The sequence below is a fragment of the Bos taurus genome, chromosome 7, assembly GCF_002263795.3.
Source record: "Bos taurus isolate L1 Dominette 01449 registration number 42190680 breed Hereford chromosome 7, ARS-UCD2.0, whole genome shotgun sequence".
Classification (NCBI taxonomy): domain Eukaryota; kingdom Metazoa; phylum Chordata; class Mammalia; order Artiodactyla; family Bovidae; genus Bos; species Bos taurus.
In genome coordinates, this window is record NC_037334.1 from 45083395 (window position 1) to 45098432 (window position 15038).

The 15038-nt window shown below is 45.3% G+C and overlaps 1 protein-coding gene across 2 annotated transcripts in view; it reads right to left on the reverse strand.

The window, feature by feature from the left end:
• The window catches only part of FSTL4 (follistatin like 4), a 443863-nt gene that overhangs the window by 260783 nt on the left and 168042 nt on the right, over positions 1-15038 (reverse strand). The gene's annotated exons all lie outside the window — the stretch shown is intronic.

Genomic DNA, 15038 nt, shown 5'->3' on the forward strand with positions numbered 1-15038 from the left:
GAAGCGACTGCCCAGGAGCCAGTGTGCCATAGGCAGGGGCGCCCATCTTCACGCACAGCAGACCAGCCCAGCCAGCAACTGCAAGCACACACGTGGGCACGCCAACTCAGCATGTGCCTTTCTCTCTGGCCATTAACCTTAACGTGACTCTTTAAAAGCATTTTTTTTTTTTTTTAAAGAAATGAGCATGTGTTTCCTTGTCCACAGGCAGGGATTTTGATTTTCCCTTTCTTCCCTTAGAGCTGGGCTCCTAAGGATACCACAAATGGGAGGAAACCAAACACTAAGATTCCACAAAGAAATCTGGTTTCTGGACCTGCAATCCCACTCCTGGGCATGTATCCAGAGAAAAACATGATCTGAAAGGATACATGCATCCCAACATTCACTGCAGCACCCTTTACAATAGCCAAGACATGGAAGCAACCTAAATGTCCACCAACAGAGGGATGGGTAAAGAAGATGTGGTACATTTACACAACGGAATATTCAGTTCAGTTCAGTCACTCAGTCGTGTCCAACTCTTTGCGACCCCATGAATCGCAGCACGCCAGGCCTCCCTGTCCATCACCAACTCCCGGAGTTCACTCAGACTCATGTTCATCAAGTTGGTGATGCCATTCAGCCATCTCATTCTCCGTTGTCCCCTTCTCCTCCTGCCCCCAATCCCTCCCAAAGAATGAAAAGATGCCATTTGAAGCAACATGGATGGATTTAGAGATTGCCATACTGAGTGAAGTAAGTCAGACAGAGAAGGAAAATTATCATACTATATCCCTTGTATGTGGAATCTAAAAAGAAATACAAATAAACTTATAGAGACTGACACATAAGAAGGAACTTATGCTTGCCTATGCACACTACTGTATTTAAAAAGGATAAAAAACAAAGACCTACTGCATAACACAGGGGACTGATCAATGTTATGTGGCAGCCTGGATGGGAGGGGAGTTTGGGGGAGAATGGATTCATGTACATGTATGGCTGAGTCCCTTCACTGTTCACCTGAAACTACCACAAATTGTTAAACGGCTACGTGTGTGTGCATGCGCAGTCACTTTAGTCGTGTCCCACTCTTTGAGACCCCATGGATCATAGCCCACAAGGCTCCTCTGTCCATGGAATTCTCCAGGCAAGAATACTGGAGTGGGTTGCCATGTCCTCCTCCAGGGGATCTTCTCGACTCAGGGATCGAACTCATGTCTCCTGCATTGCAGGCAGATTCTTTACCGCTGAGTCACTGGGAAGCCCCAATTGTCTATACCCCAATTCAAAATTTAAAGTTTTGTTTTGTTTTTCAAAAAAAAGAAATCTGGTCTTTGGAGTGGCCTGACCAGCGCTCTAGCTGTAGTTAAATTGGTTTACCCCTGCAAACCCTACGACAGTGGAGATCTGCTCTCAGGAAACCCATACCCCATAGAGTCACTAACATGAGTAGCTGTGCCCTTAGCCCTCAACTCAGATGGTGGTGAGGATGACAATGCTGAAGGCACCATGTGGGTCAGACACTCACTGTGCAGCTGCCCTGGGCGGGGTCAGGGGAAGTTTGTTTCCTCACTTCATCCTCATAACAACCTCCTGAGATGGGGTTCTGGTATTCCCACGGTACAGGCGAGAAGACCGGGAGGGCGAGGATTCTATGCTTGGGATCAGATCCTGTGCTCAGACCACCATCCAGGGAAATGGGAAGAAAGATGATAGCTGTGACAACAGTCATGCTAACAGAAGATGCCCAGGATGGACACTAAGTCCAAGCTCTTTCTCCTTCCAGAACCTGCCTTGATCAAAATTAGGCCTGTCCTCTGAGTGTGGATCTCGAGTCTCATAAGCATCTAGACAGGTCCGGTCATCAGATTCACTGTCTTATGGGTGTCTCTATGCCCCAGGTTGCCTGCTGGAAACAGGACAAAGCAGGATAAGCTTAGGACCCATTCCCTGTAAGGCACAGACTCTCAGCCTGTGGTCATGCTCCCTCAGCGACCTCCCAGAATCCACCAGCACACACCACACCAAGATGTAACTCAGTGAGAACATAAGGTCCCTCCCTTCCCTTTTCAGGTTAATTGAGCCTGTACCATAGTTCACATACTCCTGTTTTCAGATCTCTGATTATTGATTAATGGCAGGTCACTGGTCACAGACATACACTGCACAGCGTCAGCATTTGAGACATGAGCTGTAAATAAATGCTCATAATTAGTGCTTGAGAAAGGCTGGGTGGCCCCAAGATGCACAAAGCATTTGGGAAATGTGAGATGCAATTTTTCCTTATGCAGACAATTTCCAAATTCTAGATGTAAAGCTGCCTGGGTGTGGAACGTAAGTTGAAAGTAAGATTTTTCACACTAGGGGCAAACTTCACAAGAGAGAAAAACAATTGGAGAAAAGTTGATTGAGTTAATTGTCTTTTTTCCCCCTGCTGTTCCGAGGTACGGGGAGAGCTGGACAGGCTTCCTCTGAAGCCTAGTCTTGCTCCAGCCGCAGTGCCTGTGGGGTGGGTCTTGCTGCTTCTGCCAACACTCCACTATCTCCCAGGGGTTGGGCTTAATGGGAAAGCGGCATTTGCAAAGGTTTCGGGGAGTGGCCCTGGGATGGTGATGCTTGTTGCTATGGTGATAAATATAAAGTCTCCAGTTCATCACTGTCATCTCAGCAGGACCTGGGAGAGCAATGGACAAGTCAGAGCCCTTATGCGTTTGGTTACAGATGCATTCATGAGCTCACGAAAGAAGTGGAGGAATAACTGCTCAGGCATGCCTTAGCTCACTGCATGTGTTGTTTCGGCCAAACTCTTCATGTCAAAATCTTACTCTACAGAACAAAAGAGTGGAATATAGCTTTCAAAAATAATAAGCTTCCTCCTTTCTTCTTTCCCTCTCTCCCACAAATTTCTAATTTGTGTTTTGACATGAGTCTACTTGGTATAGTTAGAAGTAACACAATCATTTGTGTTTCTCATCGTTTCTTGAAGGACACACCCACAATTAGATATAGAGAGGGTTTGCTGGCCTTGCTCAACTGTGGCTTGGTAAAGCTGTAGAGAGTGGCCGAGGCCTTAAGAAGCACAGACAAAGCTTAGAGAAAAGTGGTACCTGATAAAGGAACGCATCCCCAGCACAGATCTAAGGCCTCACTGTTCCTGCAAAGTGGTGAGCAATCAAATTACCTACAAATGTATGGAATCTACTGTGTGGTAGGCAATAGCTAAACACAATCAGGATAATATGCTGATGGGAAGAAAAGAGGGTAACAGAGAGAGAGGGGGCTGGGCACACATTCTGAGGGAGAAAGGTCCAAGTCAGAGATGGCAAATACGGGGCACTCATGCCCCAGCTCCAAAGGCAGACAATGGGAATCACCCCACTCTTGCCCACCGAACCCATGGGTGGCCTTCTTCTTCCTCCCTCACATCACTGCAGGCAGATACTACCGAGAGGTATGAGTTACACTGTGGTAGATAAAGAAGGCAACAAGTCTCCAGTGCCTCTCAGAGGCAGACTCTTAATTCCCCTCTTCCCACATCTGGTCTGTCCCGAGTGACTTGCTTGACTATTAGAACATGACAGCCATACCTCGGACTTCTGAGGCTTACGAGCCTTGATTGTTCCACAGGAGTGTCTTGGAACACTCACTCTTGGAGCCCCAGGCCACCACCTTAGAGTTCTCACTATCTTGCAGAACAGACTTATGGAAATAATCTAAAACTACATGGGAGGAGAAGAGTGCAGCTGACCCTGCCAAGGTGCCAGACATGTGAGTGACACGGGCTGGGACCCTCAACGACAGCCCAGCCAGCCTGTGGGTCCCACTGAGTAGCCCTAACACTGTCACTGAAGCAGAGAAAAGAAGCACTCAGCTGAACCTTTGCCAAATTCTACATGCAGTCATGAGATATAATACAAAGGTGGTTGCTTTTAAGTTGCTAAGTTTGGGGGTAACTTGTTCAGTTTAGTCACTCAGTCGTGTCCGACTCTTTGCGACCCCATGAATTGCAGCACGCCAGGCCTCCCTGTCCATCAACTCCCGGAGTTTACCCAAACTCACGTCCATCGGGTCAGTGATGCCATCCAGCCATCTCATCCTCTGTCGTCCCCTTCTCCTCCTGCCCCCAATCCCTCCCACCAGTCAACTCTTAGCAATGAGGTGGCCAAAGTACTGGAGTTTCAGCTTCAGCATCAGTCCTTCCAATGAACACCCAGGACTGATCTCCTTTAGGATGGACTGGTTGGATCTCCTTGCAGTCCAATGGACTCCCAAGAGTCTTCTCCAATACCACAGTTCAAAAGCATCAATTCTTTGGTGCTCAGGTTTCTTCACAGTCCAACTCTCACATCCATACATGACCACTGGAAAAACCATAGCCTTGACTAGATGGACCTTTGTTGGCAAAGTAATGTCTCTGCTTTTGAATATGCTATCTAGGTTGGTCGTAACTTTCCTTCCAAGGAGTAAGCATCTTTTAATTTTATGGCTGCAATCACACCATCTGCAGTGATTTTGGAGCCCCCCAAAATAAAGTCTGACACTGTTTCCCCATCGATTTTCCATGAAGTGATGTTACACCACTATAAATAATGTATCACACAAAGTCAAACTCACTGGCCTCCCCTGGGTATAGATAAAAATGGTTCAGAGCCTAACAAGAGTCTTTGGAGGTTTTTCCAGTAACACAATAGTAAAACTAGTATTACCGAGTGCTTACTATGGGCAAGATACCCAGAAACATTTTATGTGGAATAATTCATTTAGACGCAAAATTTCCCCAAGTACTCAATAACTGATACCAAACCCCCATGAACTGGGCTAAACACTGATGAATCTACTTTGTTAAGAGTTGACTCAACGAGCAAAGGGCTTGACAGGCATCCGATCATGTCTGTTCTCTCACTGGTGCCTCACTATAGCCCATGTGAGCTGGACAAGGCTGGTTTCATTTTATACCACACGTGTATATATGTATTTTAACATATGAAGAAACCGGGACTCAGGGAGGTTGTGATTTGTCCAAGTTCATACCGGTTTACACAGAAAATGGAATTTGAACCCAGAGATGACAATTCCCTGGCCAGTGACTTTTTTGTATATCACAATGTCTCTCTAAACATGTGGAGAAAGGTTCTCCTTACCATTACCACCACCACCACCATGCCTGACTCTCCCACAGTATGCATGCAATATGACCATTAGACAGGACCCTACAAAGGAAGTTAACCCTAACTTTCTAAGAGACACTTGCTGCATGAAAGATTTGTAGCACCTAACATCAAGTTCTCCTCTGCAAAACCCACTTATGGGGGTGGTGTGAGGATTAAGCTCAAGTTGCTAAGCGAATTGAGCCAGGCAAGGCACACAGGAAGTGCCCAGTAAGTGGGGGCAAATACCATCACTCATTTATTAACCCATTTGACATTAATTAGTAAGTATCCATGAGGTGCATGTGATGTTTTAGGCACAAGGGATTTAGCAGGGAACAAAATAGGCAGAAATCTGTCTCTTAAAGATCTCATACTCCAATGCTGAGTAGAAGCCTCTATGGGAAGAGGTGCTGGGTGGCTAAGCCCACTTACTAGTTAAGTGATCTATTAACATCTCCATACAGCAGCCTCAGATCACACTTAATTCAAATTTATTCCACAGCAACATGACAAATGCTCTAGTGCCTTGCTGTGTGAGGCCATGGTCCAATTCTCAACAGCAGTCCTCAGGAATGGCTTACAAAGAGCAGAAAATGCTCCTTGGGTCCTGTGCCATTAAAGGGTGGCTCCACTAAGTTCTTTACTTCTCAGGCTATCACGTTGGGAAAGAGAAATTCCTAGAGTTGTGAGGCAAACAAATATCAAAACTGCTCTCTCTTTCAGTGAATTGAAAGCCAGAGGTGAAATCTTGTATGATTCAAACTGGAGCTCATTGGAATTCACCAAAACCTGGGCGAGTTCCCTAGAGACCGACAAAAGCCTAATAGTGTTATTTGTTTGTGAAGCGGGGGAAACTGCAAATCCATTCCACCTGCCCACCCACATTAATATCATTTTCTGGTCTGGGAAGTTAACGAGGGGAGGGATTTCCTACAACACTCTGGCAGTAGGGCATCCACATGAGGGTGGGATACCCCCTCCAACCTGCAGGTTACCTATTTTTTTTTTTTTTTAAGATTGTTGGTCAAGTAGCCTATCGTGATTTAACTTTTCCAGCTTTAATGAAACATTTTTAGTTTCACTTACTAGTTCACGCAGTCAGCTAGCACTTATTGTCTACTAAGGCAAGGTTATAAATGAATACAGCAAGCTGTGATGGGGTTTGTAGTCTAGTGGGGCAAGTGTAGACAACACACAAAGAAACAGACACATAAGAAAAAAAAAATAGATGGTAATGAAAGCTATGCCGAGATTAAAGTACATTGATTTGATCAGGAGGCATCTCAGAGCAGGTTACCTGTAAGCTTAGACATGACAGGAGGGAATCAACCAGATGGAAAGGACAGGGGAAACATCCCAGGCAGAAGGAGACTGGAGCCAGGTCAAGGCTAGCTCCCCTGAGGGAGAGGACTCAGCAGCGTGGGAGGAGGGGGCAGCTGGAGATGAGATCACATGGGCTTCCCGGGATCTCTGGGGGCCTCCGGGCCCTGGCAAAGGAAAGAGCTTGGGATCTTACTCAAGGTACAATGGGAAAACCCTGGAGGGTTTTAAGCAGGAGGTATTGAAGATCCCCCGGAGAAGGAAATGGCAACCCACTCCAGTGTTCTTGCCTGGAGAATCGCATGGACGGGGGAGCCTGGTGGGCTACAGTCCACGGGGTCGCAAAGAGTCGGACACTACTGAGCGACTTCACTTCACTTCACTTCATTGTGATCCAATTTACATTAGAAATAAATTACTCTGGATTGGCCTATAACAGGGCAAAGGGGGAGGGAGGGACACCAGTGAGAGGCTGCTGTGTTTGTCAAGGTGAAAGACGGTGGTGGTTCTGACCAGGGCACAGTACTGGGGATCGAGGAAGTCGACAAGACTCGGGAAATGCTTTGGCAGTCAGGTTGATAAGACTTGGTTGATGGATTACATGTGGAGGTGTGGGGGATGGTTATAAAATAAATGCAATGTGTTTCAGAGAGAATAACTCAACATTTTAGTATACTTTACCCTAGTATTTTCCAGTTACATAAACATACATATGCATTTTTATAAAATTGGATTCTGGATATAGTTTTACACCATGCTTTTCAACTTAATGTTCTTTTTGTGAATATTTCTGTAAGTCATATTTTTTTTAATGACTGCATAATATCTCATCATGTAGGGCATACCATAATTTCTTCAACCAATCACTGCTTGACATTTGGGCTGCTTCCAATATTTCCGCTATTATAAACAAGGCTAGAGTAAACATCCGTGTACATAAATCTTCAGGCAATCTCTAACTTTTTTTCCTTGCGATAAATTGCCTGAAGCAGGATTACCGAATCAAAGGCATTTTGAAAAAGAGACTTGATGAATGGGTACTGCCAAATCACTAACAAGAGAGGTGGTATCATTTCATATTTCCACTGGCTGTATATGATAGTGCCTGCTTTACTTTACCTTATGGAATTGAATTTTATCATTAAAAGTGGCCAACTTAATAGCCAAAATAATATATTATGCTGTTTTAACTTGCCTTGTTTGATTACAAGTTAAGCATCTTTCTAATATTTAACCATCATGCAAATTTGCTGGATGCAAGTGAACATGAGCGTGTGTGTACATGTACTTTCCATTCCTGCTCTTCACCAACCAGGCTATTTCGATGGCAATCTTTTTTTTTTTTTATTGATTACTAAAAACTCTTTATATAGTAAAGTCATTCCTAATGCCAACTACTTTTCCCCCCTTCAGTTTTTCATTGGCCTTATGATATTTAGAAGCCTAAAGATTTTATGCCATCAAATATATCAACTGCTTCCTTAATTGTGTCCTCCTTTCTTGTTTGGTTTAGGAAAGTCTTATTCACCTGGATAAAGGCATATAAATATCTGTGTATATTTATTTGAGGTCTTTTATTGGGTTGGTCAGAATACTGGAGTGGGTAGCCTTTCCCTTCTCCAGGGGATCTTCCCAATGCAGGTCTCCCACATTGCAGGTGGATTCTTTACCAGCTGAGCCACAAGGGAAGCCTGAGAATATGGGAGTGGGTAGTCTATCCCTCCTCCAGGGTATCTTCCTAATTCAGGGATCAAACCAGGCTCTACTGCATTACAGGCAGATTCTTTACCAGCTGAACTATCAGGGACCTAGACAGCATATTAAAAAGCAGAGACATTACTTTGCCAACAAAGGTCTGTCTAGTCAAAGCTACAGTTTTTCCAGTAGTCATGTATGGATGTGAGAGTTGGACCATAAAGAAAGCTGAGTGCTGAAGTATTGATGCTTTTGAACTGTGGAATTAGAGAAGACTTGAGAGTCTCTGTAAGAAGATCCAACCAGTCAATCCTAAAGGAAATCATTCCTGAATATTCATTGGAAGGTCTGATATTGAAGCTGAATCTCCAATACTTTGGCCACCTGATGTGAAGAACTGACTCATTTGAAAAGACCCTTATGCTGGGAAAGATTGAAGGCAGGAGGAGAAGGGGATGACAGAGGATGAGATGGTTGGATGGCATCAATGATTCGATGGATTTGAGTTTGAACAAGCTCCGGGAGTTGGTGATGAACAGGGAAGCCTGGAGTGCTACAGTCCATGGGGTTGCAAAGAGTCAGACACAGCTGAGTGACTGAACTGAATTGATTGGGTGGGCCAAAAAGTTCATTCAGGTGTTGTTTTTTTTTTTTAAAAAAAAAAAAAAACCCAAATGAACTTTTTGGCCAACCCAATAAGATTTTGTTTAGTTCTTAAGCTACCATTTCCTAAGTGGTTTCTGCAGAACATGAAACATCAGTCTCATCAAATGTTCTGTGGTCAAGAAATTCTGGAACAGTAAAGTTCTGTCTTGAAATTATCTAGTTCACAGTAGCAACAGAGATTTTGAAAAGTCTGCAATAAAGAAATGTGCTTACCTTGGCTTAACATAATGTTTCTCTTTTCCTATTATGATTATTACTAACCTGTAAGAGTGTTTTGGGACAAGCTTTAGAAGAGCCATTTTATCTAACGGATTATGAAGCAAATTCAATTTTTAAAAACAAACACTTGCTTAGTTGTCCTAGCAACATGTAGAAATAGTACCTAAATGCCTTTCTCAGAGTACTTAAATACCGTCTTTATGTTAATGTTCTGTGTTCTAAGGTTTGCTGCTGGCCCTTATATTCAATTCTATTGGTATGTCAAAGCCTCACACCACAACTCTTGTTTTTCCTTCTACTTCTAACAGTAACAGTTGATGTTATTTGGTACATGAAGCTCCTTGACCACTGCATCTCCTTTATAGATTTTATCACCATACAACAACCTCCTTTTTCTCCTTTAATGCTTTTACCTTGAATTCTACTTTGTCTATAAAATTGCTACCTTTCCTTTGTGTTTTTGACTAATAAATATTTTCCCACTCTCCTTCCTTTAACCTCCTTGTGCCATTTGATTTTAATTGTATATGTTTTCATTGTCTTATTCATCAAAAAATGTATGGAGTCCTTCCAACGTGCCAAGTGTTAGGCACTAAGGAATACAATGATGATCATAAAATAAATATGGCGCTCACCTTCATAGAAATTAAACTGCAGTATGAAAGCTAGACATTGATCCATTGAAATGTATAGTAAGTATACATATAAGCATATGTGAATTTACAATGGTAATAAATTTTAATTTGCCTAATTCTGATTACTGTATTTTATGGTAGAGGGCAGCATGAACTACTAAGTGATAGAAAAGTTTATGATGGAATGATGTCATTGAGCTTGGAGGAGAGCTCAGGAAAGGCTTTCCTGAAGAAGAAACATTTAGGCTCAGCTCTAAAGGATGTTTCATTAACCAGATGGAGTGGGGGCACTGGAAGCATGCCAGACAGATGGTGATGGTGTGGCATGAAAGAGCTTGTTGTCAGAAAGTGGGCTCAGGTGAAGAGGACCAGGAGAATATGGTATGGGTTGAGGTTGGAAAGGTCAGTGGGGTATGATCATAAAGCCTCTTTTAGATCCTGCTGAGGATTTGAGCATTCATTTTAGAAGCAATGAAAAGTCATTCAAAGGTTTAAAGTAGAGGATTTACAGGCAGAGACGTGCTGCACACATGTGCATGCACGAGCAGAACTGGGCATCTTTCTTTCCAACTCTGTGTTCGGTGATAGCACTGAACCAGTGACTTGAAATTACCCATGGGGACTTCCCTGGTGGTCCAGTGGCTAAGACTCCATGCTCCCACTGCAGGAGGCCCTAATTTGATCCCTGGTCGGGGAACTAGATCTCACATGCCACAAGTAAGTGTTTGCATGCCACAACAAAAAGATCCCACATGCCACAATGAACATCAATGATCCCACGTGATGCAATAAAACCTGGTGCAGCCAAATAAATAGTCACCCATGGTGTTAGTATTTACACCACAGATATTGGCAAATATTGGCTCTCACCCTTGGAGAGCTGGTTGTTAAACACTGACATAATTACCAATTGCATCTTGAAGTCACTCTGATATCTGGGTAGAAAATAGCTTCAGGAGAAGAAGAGGGGATATAAGGAGATTGGTTAGGATGTGATTATGAGAATCTTGTTAAGAAATAACTGTACTTTGAGTCAGAGTAGTTGTAGTGGAGATGGAAAGAAGTGGATGGAGACACATGTAGGATGTAGAGCTGAACAGGTACGGTGAGGGACTGGATTGGATAGTTACAGGCGAAAGAGGTATGGAGATGGCTCCCAGATCTTTGGCTTCTGTAAATGCATGGATGGTGGTATCATTTACTGAGTATGAATGCTGGTTGAGAAGTGTTTTGTTTTGTTTTGGCAGCAAGGTTGGTGATGGGCAAAGACCATAAATTTCAATATGAACATTAGGAGTTTGAGTTGCCTGTGAGATACTAAAGTGTGGGTGCCAAGGAGGAAGCTGGACTTAAGGGCCTGGATGTCTGAGCAGAGGTCTGAGTAAGAGCTATAAGGTTGAGTCACAGGACTGTGGTGGCACCTGAAACTCTGAGCACGGGTGAGGACACTTAAGAATATGGAGTCAGAAGGGAAGATCATCTAGGACAATCTCTAAGATGAGAGCCTGAGGAAAGATACTTATCAGCCAACATTTAATGTAAATTGTATACAGTCAGGTTATGGAAGGGGTTGAGTTGATTTAGGAGTCTGCCTTTCAGTGGGAAGCTATTCTTTTAAAATCACTCTTTCATTATTTCTATGACTAGTGTTTCCTTGCTTTGTCCTTTTCTTTGTATTATTATTTTTCCATTTTTTCAGCTCCACAGGTCACGTTTTCCTTTTTTCTTTCTTTCCTTCTTCCTTTCCTTCCTTCTCTTCCCTTCCTCCTTCCCTCTTTCCTTTCCTTCCCTCTTTATCTTTCTTATTATTAATGAGTTTTTCTATATTACTCTGATTATATATACTCAATTCTATAACTCATTTGGAATCTCATGACCCATTCTTTTATGACACAATTTTTTTCTGGATATTTATTTTGATGCATTTATCAAATGTGTGGTATTAAAAAAGCAGGGAGAGGTTATATGCTTTTGAACTCTTACATATGTAAGAATGTCTTTCTCTTACCTTCTCAGATAAACAACATTTAGGCAGGGAACAGAAGTCTTAGATCATCATTTGTCCTCCAAAGTCCCTAACCACTGCTCCAGAATTTTCTGGCATTCAGTATTTATAGACAAGAACTCATGAGTCGTTCGGATTTTTCTTCCAGGATGCCAGTAGAATTTTTGTATGTGTATATATTTCAAAACCGTCTCCAGGATATGTTTTTGGGTTAGGCAGTATTGATCAGAAAGAGAATATATCACATTGGTGGAATGAATATATCACATTGGTGGAATGAAATATATTAGAGGTTATAAACAGAAATGAATCTGTGGAGTCCCTGCAGTCAGGGACACACATACAGGTCACTAAGATGATGTGGAGAAACAGACACGGCAGTGGGGGGAAGCGGCAGACGTGGAGGAACTGCAGAATCTTTGCCTTCATAGCGTCACAAACATGGGATGAGTGAGGAACACAGAGGGAGTCTGACTAAGGAAAGTGTCCAGCAAAGGCAGAACTGCAAATTCATTATCCTGACTGTCCTGACAACGGGGCTCACACCTCATGAGAACAACATTATGAGGGAAAAAACCACATGCAAATCAACTACCTCAGCTGCAGAAGATGAACGAAACCTAAATCAGTACAAGTTATTTCAGGGCTCTGGGTGAGACATACAACTGATACCACAGGTTTAATATTTTCATCCTGATGTCAGGTGGGATGTTGACTGTCCTTTCCATGGCTAAAAATAAATAGCTTAGGGTTACCAGGAGTTACAAGTTAGGGGAAGCAGAGCACCCCCTCTCTCTTGCATCAGGAATCCAGGCACTGACACACGGGCCACCAAGGGAAAGTCCCTTTCCTCTTGGAGTTGTGCCCTCCCCCTCTCCGAAACACGGTCTAGGATGAGAGGTGATTCAGTTCTAACACTGGTACCTATGACTGCAGAGATGGCGCTACTGGCCAAAGACAGTCTGTGCCCAGTGGTGTGGCAGGCCAGAGTGCACATGGGCAGGGCAGGGCAGGGCAGGCCATGCCATGTGGAAGGCCTTGCTGAAGGGGGCAAGCTCAAGGGTATTCATGTGCTTGGCCCACCACCACCCACAGCCCAGTCGAGCACCATCAGTGGTGGGCATTCTTTCGTTAGGAATTCACTCCCTTAATCACAGGGATTAGGGCTCAGACCTCTGGGAGGAGTTAGATGCTGATCTGTCTGTTATAAGCAAGACCACTTGATCAGTCACTCCAAGGACCGATGGTCCTTGGGGAGTACAGCTTCTCGGGTAGCGGGACAGATATGGTGGGAGGAGGGAAAGGAAGAACAAGTTTGCTGTGAGGCCCTGGCCCTGGCAGGAGGTGGGTTCAGCTGGCGGGTGGCATAGGACAAGCTCTGGACACCAGGGGCACCTCCATTCACTAAATAGCTCCTAAGTGTTGGCAAGGGGCAGGGACCCTTGGGAGTATGCTGAGGGCACAGAAACAAGCTCCACCCACAGCTCAAGGGTGCCTTACGATATCCCCCAGGCCCATCTTGGGAGGGGTTTGGGCTTCAAGGCATTTGCTTCTGGAGAGGATCAAAGTCTGCTGGTGGCTGCTTCACAGGCCCATGTGTCGCCCTAATCACTCAGTCTCCAGGGTCTGGGGCTGCATGGAGCCCTTCCACCTGCCTGGTTGACATGCTGCTCACAGCAATGCCTGGCTGAACTGAGACATCAGCTCCATCTAGGGAGTCACCAGTGCTGGCCTCAGCTTATCACTTGCAGGACACTGGTGATCCAGGTGGATGTGCCAACACTGTAATGTTCTCCAAGTGGTGGGGAAGGCAGCATCAGGACAGTTGCCTGGTTCACAGACACAACCTCTGAGAGCTTGTGGAGGAAGGAGGAAGACAGTGGAGATTGCAGAGGAGATCCAGCCAAGGCCGGGCCTGAAGACGGGGGTCCAGGCATCACTCCTCATTTCACTGCACCTCTGCTGTGCCCATCGTGGCACTACAGAGAGGGGCGTGTGTCCTAATGGCTAGATGTATGCACAGGTGAACTCCCTTTTGGCCTGCACCTTCTGTCTCTGTGACAAGGTCAGCCCTGTTCCAGATGATGGCAATGAGAAGGAAAGAAAAACTCCACAAATCAGGGCCTGCGCCACACAGGGCATGCATTGGAGTAACTGGTTCCTTCATGGTGTGGTTCCCAGAAGCAGACCATGAATCAAGGATCTGAGTACAAGTAGTTTGGGGGAGGTGATCCCTGGAAGCACTGGTAGGGGTTGGGGAAATTAACAAGAGACAGAAGCCAGCACAGAGTATATGAATGAGTGGGTTATTGCCATGGGCAACTGGGGTTCACCCCTGCTGGGCAGGCCCCTCTGGGTGATGGAGGGAGAGCATGATCCCACCTGAGGGTGCAGAGCTGCTACCAATCCGTCAACTCTCATTTGCCATTGGCGGAAGGTTGCTCCTAGGAACATTAATGCCCCAGCCCTCCTGGCCTGCCCTGGGCTCTAATGGAGCACATTCTGGCAGCCAGGGAAAGGCCCATGGAGAAGCAGCAGGAGACACCTTCATTGTGTTGGAAACAGTGAGAACTGGGGCCAAGGGCAGGGCATTGGTGATGTCCACTGCAGTGGCCAAGAGCTGTTTGGTGAAGATATGTAGCTTCAGAGGAGGGTCACAGGTGGCTGATCCATCACCACAGAGGACAGGGCAAGGGATGAAGAGCTGAGCGGAGGCCTGAGGCCAGCATCTGTGACAGACAGGAATACTGGACCCAACAAAAGGAAAATTGAGTCACTTACACTAGGGAACGAGGATGGCTGGTGGCAAGGGTAGGAGCAGGGAACGCAGACCTGCTGACTCCTGGCCTGCAGTGTTGCCTCCCACCTGCCCACAGGCATGCTCCCGTGTGGCTGGGCTGCTGACCATACCGACAACATCGTCTGTAAAGGCCTCTGTTCACCTCGTCAGCCTGGCTCCATTTGTGCATGGGTTTCAGTCCAGGCTGGCACGGTCTTGACAGGGGCTCAAGGATGGAGCATAATGTCTCTGAGTGGGTATGGGCAGCCATGCCAGTCAACTCATCAGCTGCCAACATCATCCCCCTGATGGTGAAAAGCTGGGCCCATGGGGACAGGGACATCCTCTCAGTCACGTAGAACCCAGAGGAGGTCCATTCCCTGGATCCGAAATGTTAACAAGCAAGTCCAGCCATGCACACAGAGGCAGGGCCATGCAGCAGCACCCTCCAGGAGGCACAAGGAGGCATGTCCATGGAACAGTCTCACCGGATGATGTGAGGTGGCAAATAACCTCCCAATGGCTCACTGGCTAAGGACAGCTATATGTCTGTGCCATGGGGTAACAAGATCCCAGCTATCTTT